The sequence below is a fragment of the Vicugna pacos genome, chromosome 12, assembly GCF_048564905.1.
Source record: "Vicugna pacos chromosome 12, VicPac4, whole genome shotgun sequence".
NCBI classification, from domain to species: domain Eukaryota; kingdom Metazoa; phylum Chordata; class Mammalia; order Artiodactyla; family Camelidae; genus Vicugna; species Vicugna pacos.
This window is the reverse complement of record NC_132998.1, coordinates 64,255,922-64,273,150: the sequence shown is the minus strand read 5'-3', so window position 1 is coordinate 64,273,150 and position 17,229 is coordinate 64,255,922. Positions and strand designations below refer to the sequence as shown.

The window sequence follows — 17,229 nt, the reverse complement described above, 5'->3', positions numbered from 1 at the left end:
CATCTGAGTTCAGTCCGGGAGTCCCTGGTGGGACACTCCTCTCTGCAGGCTGGGGAGGATGGGGACCCACAGTCTGCCCCCAGGCCTGGGGCTGTGGCTGTTCCTCTAAAGGACGAATCATTCCCAACTGAAATGAACATTTTAAAGCTGGAAAAGACACAAAACAACACAGAACACTGAACTATTTTAAAATTCCTAATAAATGTTGATTCCTTGGTTGATGACGTATCAGAGATCTCTGGAGAAACAGGACCAAGAGGATATGTGTGTGTCGGGACAGCACAGCACACACATCCAGAGAGAGAGATAGACAGACAGACACGTCTATAAAGGCAGACTGTAGAGGCTTGGAGAGTCCAACATCTGCTGGGGAAGCCCAGCAGGCTGGAGACCCAGGGAAGAGCTGATGTTGCAGTTGAAGGGCAAAGGCCTTCTGGAAGCAGAATTGCTTCTTGCTCAGGGGAGGTTGGCCTTTGTTTTATTCGGGCCTTCAACTGATTAGACAGGCCCACCCATGTTACGGAGGGCAGTTTGCTTTATGCAAAGGCCACCAACTTAAATGTTAATCTCATCCAAGAATACCTTCACAGAAACATCCAGAATAACATTTGAACAAATATCTGGGTATCATGGCCCAGCCGGGCTGAAACAAAACTGACCATCACAGTTGATGACCACCCAGACGACGATCCAGCTTTAATTCCGAAAGGCGTTCTTTCAGGGCTGCGTTCCTCGGTCCTTTTAAATGCCAAAAAATTGGCTTACATATTCAATTAATCAACAACAACAAAAAAATCAACAGTCCCTGAGGAGTCGCAAACGCCTAAGGCTCACAGAGTCATAAAGGAGGACAAGATCCATCAGCAAAGCCCAGTTAAGAGTCAAACAATGGCTTTGATTTAAATACATCCGCCCGGGGCCTCAGGACAGACGCAGAGTCCCCCAGCACAGGCAGGCAGAGCAGACCCTGTGCCCCTCAGCCCGCCGGCGCACGGGCCGCCGCCACCTCCGGGAGACCCCGGGGGAGTGGGGTCCGCACCACCAGTTCCCATCGCAAGTGTGCTGCCTGCAAATGCCTGTCTCCTTCATGGATGAAATCAAAGACATCCTTTTAATGCTGCTCTGTCAAAACTCCATGAACTATATAGGCTCCCAGGCACCGTGGGGGCCAGGGTCAGCACTAACTGGCACTGGCCCCAGCTGCCCTTGTGACAGGCCCTCCCATTTCCCACGTCTACACACCATGTCCCTGATGGCCGGCATCTTCGAGACCACGTGTCAGCGTCTGGTCTCTGGGCACCACCTGACAGGCGTGTTTCTACCCTGTCCAACCTGACCGTCTCCACCGTTGTTTAGTTTGTCAAGGACGCTCCTGGCAAATTAAAAGGAAAAAGACCCTGCTGTGGGTCCTGACTATTTTTCCTTTGAAGCAAGAAATGACATCACACCAGTGAACTACTCAAAGCTTCAGTCCTCTCTGCAGACTGAACTTCGCCGAAAGGGCAGAAAGGTCAGGGAGGGAGGGAGCGGCAGCTCTCGGTGAACAAGCCAATTTTCCGTCCACAGCCCTTTTCAAAATTTCCGCAAACTAGAAAGCACAGAATAAAGCAGCCCAGGTACCTGTCCCTCCGGCCCCACAAGGATCACGTGGCCACCCTGTTTCAGCCATTAACCAATCCCCACGCCGCCCACATGCTGCCAGAATATTCCAAGGGCCTCCCTGGCATCACAGGTCATCCATGACAGTCTCCCTCAGAGCTGAGGACCTGACAAGACCATGCCACGTCTAAAAACGTGACAGTAACTCCTGACGGTGGCGAAGCAGGTCCCTGACGGTGGCGAAGCAGGTCTCCGACGGGGCTCAGGACACGTCACCTGAACGTGTCATGCTGAAGGAGTTTGGGAAATGACAGGTGCTGGGAGGACGGTGTGCCTGTCCCCTGAAGCAGGTCACCAATCCTCCGGGAGAGTGGTCGCTCCCTCCCTGGAACAAAGGAGCGTCTATATCTCCGATGACGACGGACAAGGAGAGGAAGGTGGACCCCAGGCCTTCCTGGGACCCAGCTCACAGACGCACCTCCTGCCCCCACCTCCAACCCAGCACGTGACCCTCTGGTCTGACCGTCCCTCTGGGCCCTCACTTCCCCTAAGGCCCCGTGTCGCTCCGCGGCTTGTATCACATCCATCTGTGCGCCCGTCTTCTGTGACTCCGTCTTTTGTAACAAGAACCCCAGGCAGGGAGCGCTCCTCCCTCTCTAGTGTCCGAATCAAGTGTCCCCTGACGGAGACTCCGGAGAAGCGCACTCCCCAGCCTCTCCCGCCTCTAAATCTCTGGTCCCCTCCCTCCCGTTTCTGTCCTGTCCCAGGGGCGTTTCAGCTCTGGTTCTGCTGCTGAGCAGGGCTCGTGTCCCCTCTGCCGGGGTTTCCTGTAAGCTGGACCGGTGACAGGTGCAGTTTCGTTTCGCCGGAACTGACGGGGACGCGCGCCCTGTGTGCTTCGCGGGTCTCGGGTCTCTCCCTCTGTGACGCTGCGCTGATGAGCGGGTCCAGGTGCTGCCGGTGGAGTCCCTCTGCGTGGCGTTCCCTGCGAGCCACCTCGCAAGGTCTTCAGAACCATGGGTGAGCACCCCTAACCCGCTATTTCACTGGGGTGACAACACGTTCTTTCATTCTCTGCATTGCTATCTGCATTTTTCCTGTAAGGAATAACTTTTCCTCAAAAACGACCTGGTTCCCCGAAAAGCACGACACTTGCAAGCCTGTGAGAGTTTAATGTAAAAACCGTCATGAATTCTGACTTTGATATACTCGGCACGTTTTAATCCGCCGGCGTCGTAACTCCCCCTGGTGCTCAGGTTCCCGTCTCTGGCCAGCCGGGGCCGGTCGTCTCTGAGAGGCTCTGACCGGAGGCCCGGGAACCAGCCCTCCTGCCCCGACAGGAGAGGGCGCTTCTCTGAGGGGCCGGGCTCCTTCTCAAGGGGGGTGGGGGGGGGGGACAGAGGCCCCACAGAGCCGCCTGTCTCCACCGGGTTCATCCCTGGTCCCGATAGTTCTCAGTGGTGGGAAGTAGAAGATATTTTATTTTTCTTAAAAAGAATACATCACCAGTTCTACGGAGTCTTAATTCATATCTAAGATTACAGCGTTTTTACTTCTTTGACTTTATGCTTGATTCTCTTTTATGTTACAAATCTTAGCTCCTATAACATTATCATAATGACTTATTTGCTTTATCCTAATGTATGCCTTCACGTGTAATGTGTGTATATAAATAGCAGTTTCAAGACAGCACTAATATGATCACCAACAATCTGATTACTGAGAGGGGCTTAAACACTCTGGCAATTCATTCTGTGCTTGAGATGTGCCCTTCCGGGGCTGTACATTCAAACTGCTGGAGAGTCTATTTGAAGTCATTCTTCTCTGTGATTAAGCCACCAACTTGTACACTGTTAGGTTCATTTTTTAAGTTTCAATTTCATTCTAGCTTTTCAAGGCCTGCTTTCCTATTCAGGTTTAGTTTGGTTTTACAGTTAGGAAATGCATGATTCCACAGTTTAAAAAATAAGCAATCCAAACAAGGTGCACTTGGGGAAGTCAGGCTGCACCCATGCCCCGCGCCCTGCCCGGCCCTCCACAAAGGCCACAGCTTTTGCACCGGGCTCTGGCTCACGCTTTCACTGACATTTTGCTTTGTTTGGAATATAAAGAAATTCACGTGTGCTCAGGAAAGGCGTGTCTGTCTGTGTGTCCATGCGTCTGCTTGTGCTCTCCCACCAACCGACCGACCGACCGAGTAGTGACGGGACACCACGCACGCGGTCTGCGCCTTCTCCTCCCAGGACGCAGCGCCACCCAGAGCCCACCAGCCACTCCTAGAGAGCACCTGCCCCCTCCGCGCCCCGCGTGACGCACCATCCCGTGGGTGCGTCTGATTGTTCAACCAGCCCTGAGCTGCTGGACATCCAGGGGGCTTCTGACGCCGTCACAAACAACGCGGCAGTGAACAGGCCCGTGGCTACGGCATCTTGTGTCTTCTCCAACTTGCCTTTTGGATGACTCCCGGCCAGCAGGTAAGAGCCTGTGTTGTTTGCTAGAGCACCGAACACCCCTGTGTGTGTTCTCACTGAGTGGCCCTGCTTTCCACCTGCTACAGCGCTGACCTCACTGCTCTGCCACCTGCTGCCTCTCCCATCAGCCTACTGGCGAGTCACCACCAGCTGAAGGCTCAGGCTCGGTGGGCGTCACACAACGTGGCCCCCTGCACAAACGTCACTGCACATACACTAACGGTACAGGGGAACAGGGGCCACGCTGTTGTTTTTTCCTTAAACTTCTCATTTTGTGTAACTGCAGACTCACACCCACTTGTGAGAAGAGACCCCACGGCCCCTTTACCTGGTTAGAGGCCATACTTCAAACTTGCAGGAAACAGAGTAACGGTCAACATCCTGGCCCTGGTGCGCTGGAAGTTTTTAATCTTCATTGTTTTTGTTTTGTTTTGTTTTGTTATTGTTTTTTAGGGGGAGGTAATTAGGTTTTACTTCCTTCCTTCCTTCCTTCCTTCCTTCCTTCCTTCCTTCCTTCCTTCTTTATTTATTTATTTATTTATTTATTTAAGGGGAGGTACTGGGGATTGAACGCAGGACCTTGTGTATGCTAAGCATGTGCTCTACCTCTTGAGCTATACCCTCCCCCCATCTTCACTGTTTAAATGAAAATTCCCTTGTTCTGCATCACACGTTTATCTGTGCACATATAAGAGGACGCGGAATGTGTGTACGTCCACGTGTCTGCATGTGGAAGTCGGTGTCATTTCTTGTAAAGTCTTGCCACTCTCCCATCTCTAGATTCCCGGTGAATAAATGTTAATTTGACCATAAAAATTACACTGTTCAGATCCTTGGCCATTATTTTTTTCCTACTTGATAACTCAAACACTGACAAGAAAGAATGAAAGCTCTCCGTTACCACTACAATCTTTCTATCAGATTCTGACTTTCTGTTTTCTTATCTCCATGACTTAGGACATATATATTTAATATCGTTTTGCTACAGTAAAATGGCTGCCTTTAATTAACTCAGTACAATTTTCCTTAGTCTTTTTAATCTTACAATTATCATTTCTATTTTGCTTCTGCTCGAGTTTGATCGGGGGAGCTTTGCCAGGCATTTTATTCCTAATCCTCTTGTGTCCCAAAAGGAGGAATAAATGCCACGAAGGAAAATTCAAGCAAAATCAGACAAATACACTTTAAGATTACATGAATGAAATATCCATCAACTCTGTGGGTATTTAAAATAACGTTTTCGGGGCTCTGTTTTACTTTTCGGAAAAACTTAACTCATGACCAACCAAGAACTTTGATATTTCACCCTTTTTAAATTGTTTAGCTAAATATTGAGTTAACACAAAATATTTTTTAAATACTTGGAAGTAAAAGAATCCCAAGAGAACAAGAATTCTGAGACCTGCCATCACCTGCTCAAGAAGGAACTAACCTCTCACGGGGTCACGTTCCCCAGGGTCAGTCCGGCCCTCTCCTTTCACTCCCAACCCCCGAAGGCAGAGACCAGCCCACGTCGTGTGTCTGCCGTTTCCTCGACTTTCTCCATCTTGGCACCGCAGTTGTTTCCTTCTGGATCTGAGTTTTAGATCAAGACAGCACAAGGTGCGTACGGGTCGAGGGCTTCTGTTCCAACCAACACTACATCCCTGAAGTGCACTCCTGTCGCTTCACGTGACCGCAGACCGCGACTAACTCTCACTGCCTCGCGGGTGCCCCACCACCTGCTTACCCACACTGCTGCGCCGGGTCTGTAGGTCCTTCCCCGTTTCTTGCTGTCACAATTCAGTAACCTTCGTGCACAGTTTAAGGGTCTCTGGAGAGCGCGGGTTCTCAGGCTGCTGTGTGCCCCGGAATCACGCGGAGGCCCGCCCCGGCACATCTGAGTCAGGGGCCGGCTGGGCCGGGGCCGGACACCTGCATCTCCAACGAGCTGCCGGTGCTGCTGCTGCTACAGGCCCGGGAAGCACACGTGGGAGTCCTGCACCATGCGGACACTGCGGGGACGGGGGCGCCCTGCGACCGCACCATCCACTCGGCTGCCACAGGCCACAGCGGGGTCCTGAGCGCTGCAAAGGTGGCCGGTGGGACTGAGGAACTAAAATGCTTTAAGTCTTTTATTTCTCACTGATGTTCATTTAAATAACCACATGGCTGGTGACAGTGCAGCTCCAAGGACCCACAACCCAGGAGAGGAGCAGCTGGTCAAGAAGAACGCATCTCCTCGGCTTTCCCAGGAAAAGCCGAATTATTTTTTGAGTTTTTTTTCACTAGTTTACACCCCCGCCAGTGCATATAATGGTTCTTATCACCTCACAGCCTCACTTCTCCCCAAAATGTGATATTTTAGTGGGGGCAGGGTGTAGCTCAGTGGTAGAGTGTGTGCTTAGCAACCCCAGCACCTCCGTTAAAAATAATGAATAAACAAATAAATAAATAAAGCCTAATTTACCCCCCCAAATCAAGTAAATCAATATAAAAGAAACTGCCACTTAAAAAAAATAAAACGTGACGCCCTACCTTTCACATTTGAGCTCAGGGTCCTGACACTCCCCCTGGTCGCAGGCAGGCGCGCAGCCCGGCACGAGGGGCCCGGGGCAGGCAAGGCGGGGCTCCGCCAACCAGCCTAGCCCCAGGGACAGAGCCCCGTGGGGGTGACTGCTTTATTCAGAGGGCGCGCCCCTCTGCCTCGCGGCTCGCGGTGAACCTTTCCTTAAGGTCTCAACACTGAAGCTCAAGTTCAAAAGACTTGGAAAAATGACTTCAGCGTACTCTGGGTTCACGTGTTGGCTCTGTGTTTGTTTGGTTTTATGGTTTGGGGTGGGGGTTCAGTCTGAGTATTTCTAGCCCGTGTTTTTAAACTATATTAGCTTTTGCTGACGTACAATTCATCAGGTGTAACACAGAAACCAGAGAATCCTGTCCAATGAGTTCTGACAAGCAAAAGCCGCAGGGGAACCAACACCCCTGCCAACAAGAACACGCCCCTTGCGGGGGGTTGCCCCCGCCCCGCCCACCGGGCCGCTAGTTCTCCGGGGGGGGGGGGGGGCGGCGCGCGCACGCGCCCCAGCGCTCCGCTCTTGTCGGCGCACACGACGACGTCGCTGAGACTCAGCCCCGGTGTCGCTGGCCAGCGCCCACTGTAGGAAGCTGTTTCTCCGTCTTTGCTGGTAGATGTGGAGCTGCTCTCAGTTTGGGCTGATGTGAGTAAAGCGCGACGGTCTCTCGTGCACAGGCTGTGAGTGCAAACACACACAATCGCGTCTCTTGTGTAAAGACCTAGGGGCAGAGCTGTTGGTCCAGGGGCAGGTGCCTGCTTAGCTTTGTGAGAAGTCGCCAGTTCAGCGTGCCCACCGGCCATGTGTGAGACTCCACGTACTTGCCATGCTGAGCGCCGCCAATCCTTCAACCTGAGCCACTCTGGGGAGTGCGTGGCGGTCCCTCACTGTGGTCTGGTCTGCATTTCCCTGGTGACTAACGATGCTGAGCACTTTTTCAAGTGTTAACTGGCCATTCATCCATCTTCTGCTGTGAAACATCTGAGCCTTTTGTCCACTTCCTGATTGGGCTGTGTGTCTTTGTAACCCTGAGCTACGGGGACTTCTACACACCCCAGAGAGGAGTCCTCTGCCAGGTGTGTGTATGACAAACACTTCCCCCGGTGTGCCTCTTGACTATTCTGGACTCCACCTGGCTCCATTATCCTAGAATCCCCCATATGTTGACACTGCACCGCCCTGGTTCCTGCAGCTTCAGAGAACATCCTGAAATCAAGAGGTGAAGTTCTCCAACTTAGCTCTTCTTTAACCAAATGTTGTAAATGTTGCAATCTGAGGCCCTTTGCATTTCCATCTACAGTTCAGAATAAACTTGTTGGCTTCTACAAAAAAGCTCGGTACAAGGTGATTGAGACTGCACTGACTCCACAGATCAGCACGGGGAGAGTTAATATCTTAATGTTAAGTCTTTATAAACATGGTAGATCTCACCAAATATTTCTTCATTTCTCTTAGTAATGTTTTGCAATTTCAATGTAAAAATCCTAAGTAGCTTTGGTTAAACGTATCTGTAAGTATTTTTATGACTTTTATGTTACTATAAGTGGTACTGGTCTCTACACTTCACCTTCTAATCGTTCATTCCTATATACAGAAATAAACTAATTTTTGCATATTAACCTGTATCCAGCATCTTTATTAGCTCTTTTCTTTTTCCTTTGGTAGAATCTTTAGGATTTTCTACGTATGCAATCAATAAGGGAAGTTCAGCATTCTCCTTTCCAATCATTGTAACTTTTATTTCATTGTCATCTCTGATCACCCTAGCTAGACCTTCAAGTCCAATGCTGAACAGAATTAGTGAGAACAAATACTCCTGCCTTGTTCTCAACGTAGGGGGAAGCATTTGATGACCTTGCCATTAAATACAATGTAAGCACTAGGATTCCGTCAGTGCCTTTTACCTCTGAGGAAGCCGCCTTCTACTTCCCGTTTACTGAGAGTTCTCCTCGTGAACAGGTGTTGCATTTTGTCGAGTGCTTTTTCTGCATCTTTTGACGCGACCATATCCTTCTCCCCCTTATTCTGTGCATGCGATCAGTCACGTTGATTTATTTTTCAATGCTCAACCAACCTTGCCCGTCCGAGGTAAGTTCCCTCCATCGCGATGCACTGGCATTTCTATAGTTTACCTGACTCAGTTTGCTAATGCTCCGTCAGAGACTTCCGCAGCTTTGTTAATCAAGGTATTGGTTCATAATCTTTTCTAATAACACCCACATCTCGTTTTGGTATCTTTGATTGATAAAAAGAGCTGAGAACTCGGTGTCCCCTCTTCCTCCACACTGAATCTGTGTGCGACCGGCATTATCTCCTCCTTCAGCTCTAAAAGCCGGCCGGGGAAGCCGCGGGGGCCTGCGGCCGTCTTTGCGGGAAGCTGCTTAATCACGAAGCCGTTTCTTCAGGGAATTGCAGGGCTTTCGGGCTTCTCATCTCTTCCTGTGCAGAGCTGGGTGACTTCGTCCTTCAGGGGTCTGTCCATTTCCTCTAGGCTGTTAGCGTTACTGTCATAAGTTGTCAATAAGATTCCGTCACCAGCTTCTGAACGTCCGTAGGGTCCATAGTGATGCCCCTCCTTGTGCGTGACTCTGGCTTCACTTCCGCTCTTCTTTCGGCTTCGGCTTCCCTGCCTGCAGACTTGTCACTGTTACTGACCTTATTTAAGCCACCTTTCCGTCTTGCTGGTTTCCTCTGCCGTTTGCCCATGTTCTGTTCTGGTGGTTGTTGCTCTTATCATTTTTGTTTACTTCCTCTGCTCACTTGGGTATTAATCTCCCCTTCTTTTTCTAGCTTCTGAAAGTAGAAACTAAAATTACTGATTTTCAATCTTTCTTCTTTTCTGATGGATGCACGTATAGGAATATGTGAGCTCCCCAAGCACGGCTTTCGCTGCACACTGCAAATTCAAATGTTACCTTCTCATTATTCATCCAGTTTAAAATATTTCCTGATTTCCCTCTGATTTCTTTGACTCAAGGAGTCTCTAGAGGTGTGCTGCCTAATTCTCAAAAATTTGGAGAATTTTAGAATCATTCCCACTGATTTCTAACTTAATTCTCTTATGTAACATCCTCTGCATGATTTTGATCCTTTCAAACTTTCAGACTCGTTTTGTGGCCCAGGAAGCAGACTGTCTTGGCTGTTGGTCGCTCTGGACTTGAACGTTGTTGGCTCTCCCGGCTGTTGGATTTTAAGGGAATCAAGCAAGTTGCCTGATGACATTTCTCTCTCTTCTCTGTCTTTACTGGTTTTTGGCCAGTTTTATCAACCACTGAGACAGAAAAACCGAGATCTCGAGTTCTGACTGTGCAAGGCGTTCCAGTGACATTAATAGCCTTTAGCATCTTTCTATGCTAACTGCTCAGTTTACTGGCTCCCAGATTATGCAGTTCTTGTTGATTCAAATGCTAAATGTAGCCCTGGGTAAAACCTCAACAGGGAAGAACACCCCGCCCCCCTCCCCGAGCTCCCAGGCTGAGACAGGGTTGCGTGTCCCGCTGCCTCCCAGGCTGGGAAGTGCATTTGTTTTCTTCTAGTTCATCCTTCGTCCAAGGGTGTACTCCATGCTCCGGCTTTACTTGCATGCCTTAGCTCCACATTCCCTAGCTGTGGGGACACAAAGTCTATCTCTTGTCCCAAGTGTGTGTTCAAACCCAAACCTACAGACTGGCAGCACCCCCTCCCACCTGTTTTCACTCAGGCCTCTGGGGACGACCCTGCCTCCCTGCAAGCATTCCTGCACCTCCAAGTCTGCTTCTGATAGGCAGCCAGCAGCTCTGGGCGCTCCGAGGGTCACGAGGCATGCCACCTTAAAGCTCAGCCTGCTGCGAGGCCGCCTCTGACAGTCAGCCAGCAGTTCTGGGTGCTCCGAGGGTCACAAGGCATGCCACCTTAAAGCTCAGCCTGCTGTGAGGCCGCCTCTGACCCATACGGAAGTGACCCGGGGCTCTGAGTCCCCCTGGAACTCCTGGGTTTGCACGTGGGCTCCTGACTGACCCCCTCTGTTCAGTCTGGTTTCTCCAGCACGCCGTGTCCAGGACTGTGTCCTGCTCGCCTCTGTGCTTTCTCCCCGCCTCCCCCGACCTGGCCTGGGCCTAACGTGAAGGAGATGCTCCCCGGAGTCCTGACGGATGGGCAGGAAGAACAGGATGGGGCTGGACGGTAACAGCCCTAAAGGCCAGCCTGCGGCCTTTGGGCTTTATCCGATGGGCAGTAGAGGCGACTAGGCAGGCAGGTGGTGGGACAGTTGCCCAGGGGGCATGGAGCTCCCGGGACTCAGGGGACCAACAGAATAGCAGAACTGAGGCAGCGCGGTCCACAGGGCCCTGCTTCTTCCCTGGGAAAGCGGCCATCAAAGAGCAGCTCAGAGAAGCCAGCATCCGAGTGAGTGAAGGAAGGGCATTGCACAGACTGCGTGCATCTGTCTTTCTAAACCTACACACAAAGGTAAATTACTCACTTGAGTGGGTGTAGCTGAGGAACAATGAGACACAGCTCACAAGTGAGCCTATTTCTCTCCAGAGAAAGGATTCTCGAGTTGCCCAGGAAGGGTTAGGACTCAGAGTTAACAAAGTGCCTGCTTCCAGCACCTCCTCGGTTGTCATGGTGACATTTCCAACTGGAAATCATTGACACCGGCCAGTCCTTTCTCTTAACTTCTTCTAATAGACGTGGCGACACACTGCAAGGGGAAAGCACATGTGGCCAGGAGCACCAACCTGGGCCACCTCATCCAGCTACTGCCTGGGGCCCACGGACGCCATCGCCTGGCCCGGATTGCTGGTCCGGGAGGCGCCCTCACCTCCACTGCTCTGGAGGAAAACAACGGTCAGGAGGGCAAGTCTGAATCTCTTTCTTCCAATACTGTGCTTTTGAAAACACCTGCCGTGGAATGACGTTCCCGAGGCCCACAGAACACAGGGAACAAAGCATGCCCCGCAGGCACACCCCCCAGACGGCGCGGGGTGTGAGGCCCGTGTCTGGTCTGCACGCCCTTCCCTCCCTCCTGCCGGCCTGTGGTCTGGCTGCCAGGTTGCCTTCTGGCCGCCACCACCGAGCCCGGGCAGGGCGGTCCCAGCTGTGTTGGCGGAACTCTCTGGAAAGGCGCTCCGAGAGGGCCAGGAAGGTTCACAGGACTAACAGACACAAGCTGTCACAGGGGATGCCTCTGACCTCAGTTTTAAGGCTCTGGCCTTCCTGCTCCTTTGCTCGGACCCTGCGGCGTTCCAGGTAGGAAAGGCTACACACTGAATTCTAGAAAGGCACGGTGTTACTAAGCGAACAGAGGCGCCAACAGCACAGAACAGATTTGGTACTTTAACACCAGGAGTAAAAACTGCTGTCTTCCACAGCCCGGAACACATTACGTGGTTGCAGTTCCCACAGAGCACTGACTTCCTCTTTCCTTGTGAGCTTCCTGGGTCACGTGTGTTTCCTCGCTGAGTCCGTGCTTCAGCTTCAACAGTTAGAAGACTCTCAGTATCATTTTTCCTGGAATAATTTGTTATCCATCATTTTTATGGCAGCATTAATTTTTAAGAGAGAATTGAGAGGGATAGAAAATCTATTGCATATTTCCAGCCCCAAAAGAAAGCCTTTAATAAATTTAGAACTTTGGAGTTTTACATTCAAATCTGACCCCAGGACAGAAAACCTGTGGGGAGCCATTTGTCCTTCACACGGGCATGTGGGGGCCGGTCGGCAGCCAGCAGGAAGGCTCCCAGGCCCCCGGCTGGTAGAGCAGAGCTCAGTCTGTTGAGCTCAGACCATGAGATGCGTGCCTACGAGCAGAGCAGCGAGGCCTGGGGGACACGGTGGCATTACCTTCCCCAGATAAGGTCTGGCAGGTGTTTGAAAGAGGCCCGCCTACAAGACACCAGGTAAATTGGATCGGGGTGCCAGACACCCACCACCGACCCAGGCAGCCCCTAGTGGATGCCAGCGAGCCAGGCCCTGTGCAGGGCGCGGGGACGTGGGCCCCAGCCAGGCAGCCCTACCCTCAAGGACTTCCTGGCTACTGCGCACAGCAGGTGTGAAGACAGTGGCCCCAAGAAACAGCAGGGACGCTGACAGGTCCAGCAAAGTGCTGCAGGCGCAGAGATGGGCCCTACACCTGAAACCCAGTGGAAGAGCTCCTCTGCGGCTCCAACTTGGCAGGTCACTTCCAGCCACGCGTGGGGTCAGGCACCGTGCTGCTGGACGCCAAGAGCGCAGCGAGCAGAAGCCCAGACCACACAGCAGCCCCCGCTGGAGAGCCAGTGGCGTGGCAGAGTGGCCCTGGGGAGAAGCAGTAGTCTGACCCAGGGAGCCTGAGTGCCAGTCCCTCCAGCCAGCTGGGCAGCCGCCCTCCCCGGCCCCCTGCAGGCCGTCTCCCCAGGCTGTGTCCCCTCCCTTTCACTCACTCCTGGAGCATAGCAGTGTCCCCCCCTGGCCTGTGCTTCCGGCCCTCCAGAGCAAGCACACCTTTCTAAGCAAACTCAGAACGTCCCTGGATACCCACAATGCGCTCACCCACCCTGAACCAGGGAGGTTCACACGACAGTGCTCGCCCAGACTGAGGGGACACAGCCGGCGGCAGCACTAGGCTGAGTGTGTCACTTGCAATACAAAGAGGCAGCCGTCCCCGGGGAGGAGCTGAGCCGGCCAAACACACGAGCACCTCTCATCAGAACCCTGCATGACGCATGATGAGAAATCATGCCTCCCCTTCAGGACGGGGAAGATTGATGTCTGCATCATATGGACTCTCTGGACTCCGAAATTCAAATGAGGAAATAACTTTTATTTATTAGGACTTGCTTGTTTGTTCTCCTCTTTCCCAGAATTTCAACAAACCAGTGCCATAAAACACGAGCAAGTGCTTCTGGGCTGACAGATGGAATCACGGGATGATTAATGGACGGAGTTTCACTTAAAAGAAAGGATGTGAAATTGACACAACACTGTAAACTGACAATATCTCAATAAAAAAAAAAAGCAAATGATGGAAATGCAGGGCTGGATCCTGGCTTCCTGATTCACTTCTGGCTGCAGAAGCAAAGACTAAGCAAAGGTGGGGTGCAGCCGACCAGGAGCAAGCAACCCCAGCATTTCAGGGGGAGCGGGGAGGAGGGCGGGCCGGCACGGCCCCCAGAAAGCAACAGCGGACCAGCAGGGACAGACAGAGGACCACACACGCAGCCACAGCCTGTGAAACCCAGCAGAAGACCGAGTTCCACGAGCGGGGCTGCAGGCGGAGGCTGGGCGGCCCGGGGCAGCGCCCGCCCCGCTCCGAGCCTCCCGAGCTCCAACTGCAGACGCAGGCGCAGCCCAGCTCCCCGCGCAGCACCCGGCGGCAACGCGGCCAGGCGTGCTGGCGCTCACGGCAGCGCTGCCGCGCGTGGGCTCCTCGGAACTGGCACTATTATTACTGTTGTCGTCGTTGTCATTGATGCGAATGTTCTGCTGGATGAGCCTGACCTGGAGAACTGCGGACGCGCCCAGCACTCAGCCAGGACCACCCAGACGTCTCCCATCCACAGCAGGAAATCGACGCCAGGAGCTGACACAACACTGTAAACTGACTACACTACGGTTAAAGAAAAGAAAAACAGAAAAAAGCAGCAGGTTGGTGCTCAAGGCTCATCCCCTGGATCAAACCTGCAACAGAAATAATGTGAACCTGGAGATTCTTTGCTGAAAACTCTTTCACTTTGGTCCCAACGCCCAGAGTTTCACTTGGTAATTTAGTCAAATTAACTCCTTCCAAAACCGGCTTTTGCAACTTTTGTTGTATTATTAGATTTTGCGACTGGAGTTATTTTAACAACGTACAATATAATTAGCTGCTTAATGTCATTAAGAAAATTTATGAGCCTTTATGAGTTGAAAAACAGCCCCAAATGGTATTTACGAGCTTTCCAGGACTAAAAATAGGGCCCCACTGCCTCAGTGAAACACACTTAAAAAAAAGTACAGTCACAAATAATATGTCTAATTACGTGTTAGAGTAATTCTCCGCTTCACCTTCTGAATTTCTAAACTCCTTACTTCATGTATCATTTTAATGATTTTTCCAGTTCATTCCCGGGGAAACTGGCTGATGGGGAATTAATTAATGGGTCCAATAAAGAGGCTGCCCGCATTGTTCCCACCAGCCTGAGCCCTGGCCTCATCTGCATGTCTCCTTTTGTTCTAAACAATAGCACTGCTGAGATTTCGGCATGAAATTGTTAGCTCATTAACGGGGACACAATCGGATCCGTTTCCACAGATATCCATCAATTATCACATTTCACTGCGACATGAAGCCATGAATAGAGCAACCACTGGAGCTTCTGGCCCCAGGGCCGGAAGGACACTACAGGCGTTTAAACGCGACAGTGCGATTCCACTTGATGCCATGACTCAGGACTATCCGAGCCCAGGAGAGAGCCGCGTGGAAGGGGAGAGCCCCTGTGAGGCGGAGGGGAGGCGGCGGGTGCAGCTTCGGCATCACTGCACTGTGAGGACTTCCGGGGGAGAAGCACGGACGGCCTGGGTGAGGCAGGCTCTCCAGACAGCCCAGTGTGGTGTCCGCATCCCAGGGACGCCGGCAGAGGAGGGCAGACCCGGGGGACAGGGTCCTCTCCCTGATGGTGGATCGCGCAAAGGCACTTCCGCCCGCAAGGCCCCCGCTGCCCGCCTGCCAGGAAAACAAGCCGGGAGACCAGAAGCCTGCCTGCGGCCCGACAGCCAGGCCACCCTCCTCGGCCATCCCCGCCTCGCGCTTTGTACCAGCTGCAGTGAGGGAGCCCCTGCCCTGACCCTCCTCACCCGAAGGCCCCACGGCAGGATGCATTCTCCTTTGTCTTTCCACGTCCAGCACGTAGCACTAGGACGGGTCCAAGTCTCCACACAGGTGCTCAGAGCATCAAATATGAACAGATGGACAGACAGACAGATGGACAAGTGTGCTACAGAGAGACAAGGCTGGGAGACCCCGGAGAGCTTTGAGAAGCTGGCCAAATGCTAAGCAAAGCATGGGGTGGGTGTGTGGGTGTGTGTGTGTGTGCGCGCGCGCGTGTGTGTGTTCTTAATCTGTGTTTTTCAAGTTACTGCAGAAACGGCCACGTTCCCCTCAGAGGTCCTGACTCCAGCCCCAGCATCTCTGCCTGTTCTAGCCTGATCCCTGAAGATGCACGACACCTCCCACCATGCCGGGCTGGAAAGGGCAGAGCTGGGTGGCTGGCCTGTGCCCTCCTGCAGGAAGCCCAGGCCGCTGGCACCTGTGCTGCTGGCGTCTTCACCCGCTGCGCCGACTGTGTTCAGAGGTCACCATGTCCACACAACGGGAAGCCGCCAGGAGGGCAGGGAGGCCCTGTCTGTCCTTTGTGAGTCCATGCCCATCTCCGCACGCCTGGCTCTCCCTCCTGAGTCTCGCCTCTTCGTTGTTATGATGAACAAAGGAGGAGGCAGGATTTCTTAATGCAAAACAATGGCGGGAAAGCCGGCTCTGGGCTCACCTTCCAGCTGCCCCCCCCACCTCCAGGGTCCCGGATGGAGAGGCAGAGCGCTTAGGAGGGGTCGTCACGGTGCACTGGCACCGGGCCAGGCACATCAGGCTGCGGACGCCGCAGGAGGTCTGCAGGCGCAGCGCCGCCCCAGTGCAACCCTCCTCCAAACTCCTCTGCAGTTGCCCATCCAGAGCAAGCATCCGACCAGACAGAGAAGCAGGCTGGGGTGAGAGCAGGGACACTTGCGCGCTCTTGAGGCCGAGTCCATCCTGGGGCGGGGGAGTCCTCACCGCCCCAGGGGACAGCTGCTCCCGGGCAGGACTCAGTGGGTGATGCAGGGAAGCTGGCTGCCCAGGCAAGCTCAGCCCTCCAGGACCCTGAGCACGGACCTGCAGGAGTTGTGTGACAGGGATGGCAGCTCGGCAGCACAGCGCCGGGTGTAGCGAGTCCGATCCTAAAGGAGCAGGGCGCCCCGGGCGAGCTTCGGTGCTGCAGGGCTGAGCCACAGGCCAGCCGGGGCTCTGGGGGCCCAGCAGCAGCCCACCCCCTCCTCCCCAACCTCCCTCTGCAGCCACCCACCTGGGGATTCCTGCACTGGGCGGGAGGTGGCTTTGCGGCTGTTTTCACGTCTTTGGGGCCACTTTCTCTTTTCAGCAAAACCACCGACTCTTTGAGCAGTGACCCTGTGCTTTGCACGTATTCACTGCCGGTGGCTTAGTTCCCGAAACGCTGCTGGCATGTCACAGTGGCAAAGTGTCTGATGAAGTCAACTGCCTTCCCTGCCTGTCCTCCTGGGTTGCTTTAAGCACACTTCCTGTACACCCGCCAGCCCGCAGCGCCACGGGCCCGCAGATGAGGCCGGTCTTTCCCGGACCCCTGCATCTAGCCGGCCACTGGCGATGGTCCCCAGATATGCCCAAGGTCCTCCAGCTCAGTGGATCCACAACACAGCTCAGCGTCTCCCCAGACTCCTCCTACCTACCCCGGCACACATTGCAGCCAGCCGGGGACCAGGCTCCGGGCAGAGCGGCCCTGGCTCCCCCACCCTCCCCACGTTTGGTCCAGAGGAGGTATCGGGCAGGGAAAAGCAGAGACTTCAAGACCTTTAACCTCTCAGTCCCTAAAACTAGA

General features: G+C 53.2%; 1 protein-coding gene across 3 annotated transcripts in view; it reads right to left on the bottom strand.

Annotated features, from left to right (window-relative positions):
- TBC1D22A (TBC1 domain family member 22A) overlaps window positions 1–17,229 on the bottom strand; it is a 238,357-nt gene that overhangs the window by 28,647 nt on the left and 192,481 nt on the right. The gene's annotated exons all lie outside the window — the stretch shown is intronic.